Source organism: Chiloscyllium punctatum, chromosome 12 (genome assembly GCF_047496795.1).
Source record: "Chiloscyllium punctatum isolate Juve2018m chromosome 12, sChiPun1.3, whole genome shotgun sequence".
NCBI classification, from domain to species: Eukaryota; Metazoa; Chordata; class Chondrichthyes; order Orectolobiformes; family Hemiscylliidae; genus Chiloscyllium; species Chiloscyllium punctatum.
Genome location: NC_092750.1, coordinates 100,775,253 through 100,784,451, shown reverse-complemented (window position 1 = coordinate 100,784,451; position 9,199 = coordinate 100,775,253). Strand labels below are relative to the sequence as shown.

Sequence of the window (9,199 nt, the reverse complement as noted above, 5' to 3'; positions counted from 1 at the left end):
CTTTGCTGTGATGTTGATTAGATATTTATTAAGATCAGTAAACTGAGGTATAAAACATTGTACCTAGCTTTATGGATTGAAGAAAAATGAGCCATTCAGTGATTATTGAGCAAGAATCTTTTTTTAAGTAAAAAATGTACGTAATACAAGAATTGTGAATTTCCATACACTGGATTCCTTGTAGAGATATGTTACATCAATTTATATGATCAATATTATGATCAATGTTTAAAAACTTGTGTCAGAATTAGGAAGAGAATTAGTAAGTCATGAAAGTGAGCTTGAAACTGAACAATGTCGTCAATGATATGTGGCATATATGCGATTTTAATAATATTGTCATTTTTGGACAATGATGAATAATGTTGGAATAGAAATCACAAAAAAATCAACACGGTCAAAGCAGATCTTTTCTTACAATGAAATGAAAACAATAATCATTTTGTAGCACGCATGATTTGAAATAGCAGGTTTTTAAATGTGACATATACAGTGAAGGCTAACCCTTTTGCAAAAATGTGGGAAGTTCACAAATTTAAAATGCAGTATTTGTTCAATTTGTAATAAAAATGGTTATAATTTGAATTGTCTCTTGTACACACACAACAAAAAAGGAGCTTAAAGATTGTTAGATTGACAAAGATTTGCTTTACAACATTATTGTAGTATAGTCAATATCTGTGATAAAGTAGAATTATTGGTTTAAACAATATAAATCAACATTAACGACTGAGCTGAAATATAGCACCTCAATTGCATTAACTGCATAGAATAGTAAATAAATGTTTATTGTTGTCATTTGTCCTAGGAACAATAAGATACTTACTCAGGTTATTCCACTGAATAGTAATCAGCTGATGATGAATATCTTTGTGTCGCTTTATGTGCACTGTTTTGTGTGAACATTGATTTCAATAAATTTAGATATTTACATGAATTAGGAACAGACTGATAACTGGGTGTGAAAGATCTTATTTAAGATTAGACAATTTTTAGGAATTCAGGAGGTTTGCTGAACAAAACACTGTTAAGTCATCATGCAATAAACTGGATTAGAGAGAAACGTGCAAATTCAATTTTCAAATGAATGCACTCGGATATTTTCAGAACATTTCAATCGTACATTCAATATAAATAGATGAATGGAAAACTAAAAACAAATTTCAGACAACTCATAAACAGATCAATAACTAAAAATTGATATATAGTAGGAAGTGGCATTTGTTTATTTAACTGAAGAATAACTTAATTTTTTTCTCATATTTATACCTTTGAAGCATCAAGTTCTATCTTTACTTTGCTTATTTCATCTTTGTGAATGCAACATTATCAAATATTTTGCAAAGAATATTGATTGAGTGTAATTAGATACATTCTGTTATTAGCGGACTGAAGAATATATATAGCAGATACTGTGATTATTGGAATGAACAACAAATGAAAACATATCTCATGTTGAATTGAAAGGCAATTCATTCGATTCTTAGATATTTTCTTCTCAACATTCAGAGCTGCTCTGGCACAGCTCTGTGCAATGTGGGAATTGAAATTGGTCTGGTAACAGAGACACGACCAGACAACTCTGGTCTGGTAACAGATACACGACCAGAGTTGCACAAGATTCCTTCATAACATTCCCAACCAGGTTGGGCAGGGCTGAAAACTAATCAGATGTTTATTGCGATAATTGGATTGGAATTAAATGGTTGGATACTGTGTACAATCTTCTGAAAATTCAGTAGTAATTTACAATAATGATGGGAGTTAACAAATGTCTTAATTTAACATGATTTTTATGATCACTTGTGGAACGACAACTTGACAGAATTGTGTGATTACTGTGCATTATAAATAAAAATGAATATAATTATTCTATATGTTCATAAGTTCCACATTTTCAGAAATGCAAATTACAATGCTTTTGATCTACATATAAATTGGAACAAAATGATGAATTGGTCAATCAATGTGCCTATTCAGCTGAAGACAACTTTCATTCTTTCTAAAATACACGATTTCTAAGTCACCATTTCCTGTATGCCAACCCTTTTTTGTGTGCTTCAAAAAATTCATGGGGATTTCAATGATTTTGCACGTGAAAAATATTCAATTGTTATTGTGATTAAAAACACAATAAATGTTAACATTGAAGTGATTTCTAATCAAATCAATTCAAAAGTGTTTCCAAGTTTAAAATGAAAAGCAATATTCAGAATGATTGAATGATTGTGCATTGCAATGTCCTTGCATTAATTATTATATGAAAACATAGTTCCACATGTACACCCCTTACCGAATTGAACAATTGTTAGGTTTTGGCAACAAATCGATTTGAAATATTTTATTAATGAATTTAAGAATAATGAGGTATCTCCTCTTACTATTCCACTGAGTAATGTTCAGAAATGAAGAGAAATATTGCAGTGTAAATTAACTGGTGTTCTCTGAATTTCAATGGCTGAGAAGACTGTGATCTTTCAAATGAGCAAAAGTTAGATATTTACAAATGATGTTGCAATGGCAATTATTGGTCTTTTGTGGGCGTATTGGCCTTATCAAACAAGTTTTAATGTTGTAGCACTCACACTAAGAAATATGGAAGGTATTAAAAGCACATTGTACTTGTTATAAAGCCTAAGTTAAAGTATTGCGTAATTATTGTAATTGATAATTGTTTCTAAAATCCTGATAGATAAATTGACTTAATATTTTGAATGCACTTTGCTCTGATGTCGATTGTCTATTCATTAAGATAAATAAACTGAAAATTAAAATATAAAACGTGGCTTTAATAATTAAAAAATCTCAGCAACAATTGAACATCGTTCAACTTTTTTTTGGTTGGTTCATGTCTATTTTATTAATGTAACTTTTATCATGATAAATGTTTAGATAAATGTCAGAACTAGGAAGAAAATAATGAGGATGGGAAAGTGGGTATTATTATGCACTAAACATCGAGTCAATGACATTTGGTACAGGGAGTCATTTTGTAGCAAAAAAAACTAATAATTGTGTGATTATTGTTCATTGACAACTAATGTTGGAAGAAAATAAAACTACCTCAAAATGAAATTAAAATAAATATCATTTTGGAGGTCACATGATTTGAAAAATGGAAATTGTCACTTAATGTGACATTTGAGCTGAAGAATCGTTCTTCCCCCCGCCACCCCCATGTGTAGTCCTGTCAATAATTTAAAATTTAGTATAAGTTGAACTAAATAACAAATGGATGTTCCTCCATTGTTTTCTTGAAAACAAAAATTTAAAAAATTAACATGAAAATGATATCGCTCTGCAAGGAATAATTTCACAGATAATAAGTGTTTGTATTGAAGTTAAATGTCACCATAGCTGTAGGAGTGATTTCCCCTGACAGGGAATGAAGACTGAGGAGATAGGCCGAACTCAGGCAAGTGGAAGATGTTTACTCATGCTGCAATCAGTTAATGCAGGGATCATCCCCCCAAGGCCAATCTAGGAAGGGAGGTCCATGACACACTAATGTGTACAGTAAAAAGCAGTATTTTTACACACCTTCTGTATTACAATGTCCACATGCAATGTGGTTACAGTCGTTCCATCATGATACAGACACCCAATCCTGTAGAACACCTAATCTTGGATGAACATCAATATGGATAGCCCGAATTTCCTATTGGTTCATGGTGTTTTACAGGTGCTATAATCTCCAGGCCTTGGGATCTCTGTGCATTTTATTTCCTCACATTACAAAATTAATTTCTGCAGTCCTTTGGGCCTCTCACTTTGCCTTATTTACAATTCTCAAGAATATGTAATTAGAAAAGTTTTAAATGTTCTGAGCAATTTTAAAATAGTAACTATTTCTGACAATCAAACCCTGCCTGTTTCCCTGACAGCCGCTGTGGAAGTTAGCTGGGCTCTATCCTGCAGTTGGTGTTTATTCATTCACTGGGACAATTATTCTTTCATTAATGAAAGTCAGGGTTGGTCATTTTTCTGTGTGCCTGCATTCTCTTATCACTATCTGGAATATGACTGTCTGGAATTGCATGCTTATGGACTTGGAGTAGGATTGTACAAAATGTTCTTTTTTTAACTTCAGACTGAAACACACTGTTGGTCTTATTTATCTCCCCTCCACCATTTTGTGTTTTAATTCCAAGGCAGGCTGCTCAGGGCTTCCCTACAGCAGCAAATCAATAAGGATTTCAGCATTAAAATAAAAATCAACATTCGCTACCATTAGGAAACTGTACCATGCAATATGCTTACGTCACTGAGACTCAATTCCACACTTAAAGCCGACTATACTGATTTGATCAATGATTACATATTAGATATAAGTAACAATTAGTGTTAAAACTAGTCACTGTAAACTTAAAATGATTAGAAATGTCATATTACAATCCACAACATGTAGAATTGGAGTCGAAAACAATCAGATGTATCTTCATTTGTAAGGCTGAATATGAATCCAATGATTTCTGTGAACATTCAAATGAGAAGATATCAGATATTTCCTGTCAGTGTTGGATGAGGGATCATTGCTTGGTTGGTGGTTGTGTTGACCTGGAATAAAAGATAATTTTTTCTTAGTAAAATTGGCACTATGAAATAATGATTTAAATTGAAATGTGAATCTCACGATATTTGTTACAAAACCTAAATTAAATTACTGTGTGATTGTTGGACTAACAATGAATTGGTAATCTATTTTAGAACACTGACACATTAAGTGATTCAATATTTCCAAACGGGTTTGCTGTGATATGGTACTAAGCACATATGCTCTTACTTAAAAATTAAAATCATGGAAATGAAAGAAAGATAAATACACATACCATGCGCTTATTGTAAATTCATGCAAAATACAACTGTGGAATATGTTTAAAGCAGTTTTTCCTGAAATGAAAAGATAACTAGAATGATTAGCAGCAGGATGTAATCGCAATAAAAAATCATTCAATGTGACTATTCAGCTGCAGGCAGCTCCCCTTCCTTTCACATATGTATAACTTCCAACAATTCAAAATTTACTCTGATAAAGAAAAGAACATACGCATGTAAATTCTTTTTTCTTGTTGACAAAAAAGTCACAAATTTGAATTTTTTTAGCTTTAAAAAATTTAACTATTACTGTGATCAGAAATACAATAAAACTTCATGTTGAAGAAAAATCAAATCAAATCAAAATACACATCGATATTCACAATAATTGGGAGAGTGAACACAACAATATCTTTCCATCAGTTAATGTACTGAGCCATAATTCCACTGTTATATCCCTTACTGGATTGATCAATTATTAGATATTAATAACTAAATTATTAATATGCTATCATTGAACTGAATATTAATGAGAAATCTCATTAATGTTTGAACGAGCAATGTGTCAACATAAACAGTAATTATTAGTGAAATGTCTAAAATATCTCTTTATAAATGAGGCTGAGATTACTTTGATTGTTGAAACGAGTAGCATTCAGATATTTATAATGAGCATTGGCTGCAAATCAATGCTTTTTGGTGTAGACCTGAAAGATTTTGTTATTGTAGTATAGGCAGTAAGAAATTATGATGTGCATCGCACCTTACTGAATATTTTCAAGTTTTCTAACAGGTTTCTGGTCCAATCTTCAGTTTAACAAGGGTAATTTTGGGTCAGAACATCAATAACTGCAAACAATTTAAACACATCTCCATCAAAGTTGCTAATCTGATAATTCAGAACAAATATAAAAAAATTACCTCTGTAAATTTAATTGACTATATTTTTAGATTATAGTCAAGTTCGTTATCTACTTATTTCCTTCCTATTTCTGACACCAGTGGCTAAATATTGATTAGATTAAATGTCATATGAGATAGACATGAGCTTTCTCTCAAAGATCTGTACAGCACAGGAATGGGCCATTTGGCCCATAATGTTGTGCTGAACATAATGCAAAAGAAACTCATCCCTTCTGCCTACCCTTGGTTCATATCCTTCCAAATTATCGAAATGAACATTAAAGAGCCTTAATGTATCTGCTTCCACCACCAACCCTGAAAGTCCATTCCAGACAGCAATCACTCCCTGTGTACAAAACAAATTGCCCCTTACATGCCCCTTGAACTTTCCCTCCTAACCTTAAACACATGTCACGTAGTTTTTGACGCTTCAACTCTGGGAAAAACTTTCTGACCGTCAACCCTATCTACGTATCTAATGATTGTACAGACTTCCATCAAGTCTTCCCCCAGTCTCCGCCACTTCACAAAAAAGCAATCTGAATTTTTCTCGCCTCTCCAAATCCAGGCAGCATCCTGGTAAATGCCCTCTGTACCCTCTCCAAAGCATCCATACCCTTCCTGGAACATGGCGAACAAAAGTGAATACAATACTTTAAGTATGCCTTAACCAAAGTGTTAAAATGTTACAACATGACTTCCTGACTCTTGTAACCAGTTCCCTGACCAATAAAGGCAAGCATGCCATTTGCCTTCCTAACCACCTAATTACTTGCATGGTCACTTTCAGGGAGCCATGGTCTTGAACGTCAAGATCCCTTTGAATAATAAAGCTGTTAGGGTCCTGCCATTAACTATCTACTTTTTTTTTAACATTTGAGCTTCCAAAGTGAAACACCTCACACTTGTATGGATTAAACTTCACCTTTAATTACTCTGCCCATATCTGCAATTTCTCTTTTTCCTGCTGCATTTGACAACACTCTACACTGTCCCCAACTGCACTGAACGTTATATCATCTGCAAACTTATTAACTCACCCAATTAGATTTTAATCCATGTCACTTCTATATAATTGCATCGCAAACAGAAGGGTTCCAGTACAGATCCCTGTGGATAAAAGACAGGAAATGAGGGAAATGCAGAATTCTTGAAGAAATGAGGTTTTTTCAATGACAGAATAATTCTGATGAATAATCTTCTAAAGTGAGATTTTTTTAAAAATTAACCCAATATTTTAATTCATTATCCAGTACAAACTGCTTTGAAAATATTGTATCATCTTAAGTGTTGCATTCTCACATTAAATATTATTTAATTGTCATTTCAATTATCACACCATCATGAGATTTACATTTTCGTTCAATCCATTATTTATTAAGGCCAGTATCATAATGAAACATTGACATTCTTTTCAGGTCAACACACCTGCAATCAACCAAAGTTCTCTCACCCAACACTCATTTTAACTCTCTCATTCTCTTTTATTTGAATTCTCGTATTAATGGAAGGATCATTAATCAGTCTTATCAATTAAGAAATTGCTAACTATTTTTCACATAAATATTTAATTTTTTTCCAACATATTGCACAATTACATTGCAATAGGGGTTTTCTCATCATTCTTAAATTTGTTATCAGCCATTTTAAAACTAATTATTACCAAAATCTAACCGGTAATCATTGTTGAAATCCAATATCTCCAGCTGTATATGTGGAACTATGTCTCAGTACATCAACTGATACAAACAATATTGCACTCTACAATCTCTTAATCTTAGCAAAAATAATTTTAAGTGTGGAATCTTAGCTGGATTGAATTGGTTGTAAGAAAAAGTGCAGTCTGAAGAAAGGTCACTGGGCCCAACTCTCTCCACAGATGCTGCCAGACCTGCTGAGTTATTTTCCAGCAATTACTGAGTTTGTTTGTGATTTCCAGCATCCACAGTTTTGTTTACAATCTTGTATTGATTGTATTTCACTTCAATTCTAACATTGTTACAGTTCTGAATATTACAATAAGAGCTAAGTATTTTTCATGTTAAGCATTATTTAAATTACACGTGTTCCTTGTGTAAATAAACCAGAATTAACAAATGTTTGTTCTATGCTTTTACAATAAATCTTGAATTCTTAGAAATCACATTTTTTTGAAAATGAGGGAAGTTGTCCATCGCTGAGTAGTCACATTGAATGACTAATGCTTTATTTCCAATTCATGTGCATTAAAAAGCAGGTTAATTTTAACTTATGCACATGAATAACTGCTTCAAACAAATTGACTTACTTGATTATCATGAGATTTATGTTTATTTAAGACCATTGTTGCTTCGTTCCATCATTATTAGAAATTACTAATTCTTTTTATCCATTACACAATGGAACTGTCTAATACAATCCTAGTCCAATTATAACAATAAATATCTGAGCAGTTTTCCCTGTGAATAAACACAGTAAGTATGTGATTATAGTCCTGCCCTTCCTGCATGGGAATATTATGGTAATGTGTGTACTAGTAGACCAGGAGCCATGGGTTCAATTCCCACCTTCAACAGAGATGTGTCAAAACACCTCAGAGTTGATTAGAAAATATCTAAGTGTCGACTGAATTGCTTTTCAACCAACATTGTCTCAACTTGTAACTGTTGTTCATTATAATGATCACAACATCTTGAATTTATTTGCTTCACATCACTGATTAAAGTATGAATTGGGCTTGGACTGCTTTAGTACCTGAGAAGTAAATTATTTATTAACACTAAATAGTCACGAGATTATGCAAATTCCTTTTTCTATCAAATGTCATGGACTGTATCTTGTGGTCACTCTCATATTCACTTTCATTATCTTTTTATTTTCTTCTTAATTCAGACACAAATGTTTGAACACCGATAAAGTATGAATAAAGTATTATGCTGCTTCTAAATACCTCTCAACTTTTAATAACTTTGCAGTCTTAAAAATTATTTACACCGTAGAATCTTTAAGGTGAGGAGGAAAGATTTAAAAGGGGTCTGAGGGGCAACTTTTCCACACTGTTTTTCACATATTGGGATGAGCTGTGAGAGGAAGGGCAGTGGCTGGTACAATTACAACATCTAAAAGACTTTTGGACAGTTTATTGGATAGAAAACGTCCAAAGGGGTATGGGAGAAACACAGGGAAATGGGACTAGTTTAGTTTAGGAAACTTGGCCGGAATGCCAAGTTAGGCTGAATGGCCTGTTTCCGTGCTGTATCAGTCTAGCATTCTACAATTCAAACTTCACTGTGATTGGTCAAGGAAAGAACAAACGGGTGTTAATTCTATTTTGTATCCATAAAAAAGTGAGATGAATTTTAAATAATTTTGTCACATGAAATAGTTTGCTCTTATTGTGATTAGAAATACAATGAATGTGAGCATTGAAGTGAAATATAATTTAATCAATTCAACTGTGTTTCCATGGTTAAAATAAAAATTGATATTCACAATCATTGTG

The 9,199-nt window shown here is 32.6% G+C and overlaps 1 long non-coding RNA gene across 6 annotated transcripts in view; it reads right to left on the bottom strand.

Annotated features, from left to right (window-relative positions):
- Positions 1-3,352: 3,352 nt before the first annotated feature.
- Positions 3,353-9,199, bottom strand: part of LOC140483971 (uncharacterized) — a 36,372-nt gene continuing 30,525 nt past the window's right edge. For 3 of the 6 annotated variants that reach the window (XR_011962116.1, XR_011962113.1, XR_011962112.1), the window contains 3 exons: positions 6,759-6,828; positions 4,830-4,890; positions 3,353-4,557 (listed from right to left, as the gene is read on the bottom strand). This is a non-coding gene — a long non-coding RNA (uncharacterized lncRNA). Of the gene's footprint in view, positions 4,558-4,829; positions 4,891-5,578; positions 5,665-5,874; positions 6,340-6,758; positions 6,829-9,199 lie in introns of those variants that run through there. The other 3 variants (XR_011962114.1, XR_011962115.1, XR_011962117.1) reach the window with 3 other exon arrangements.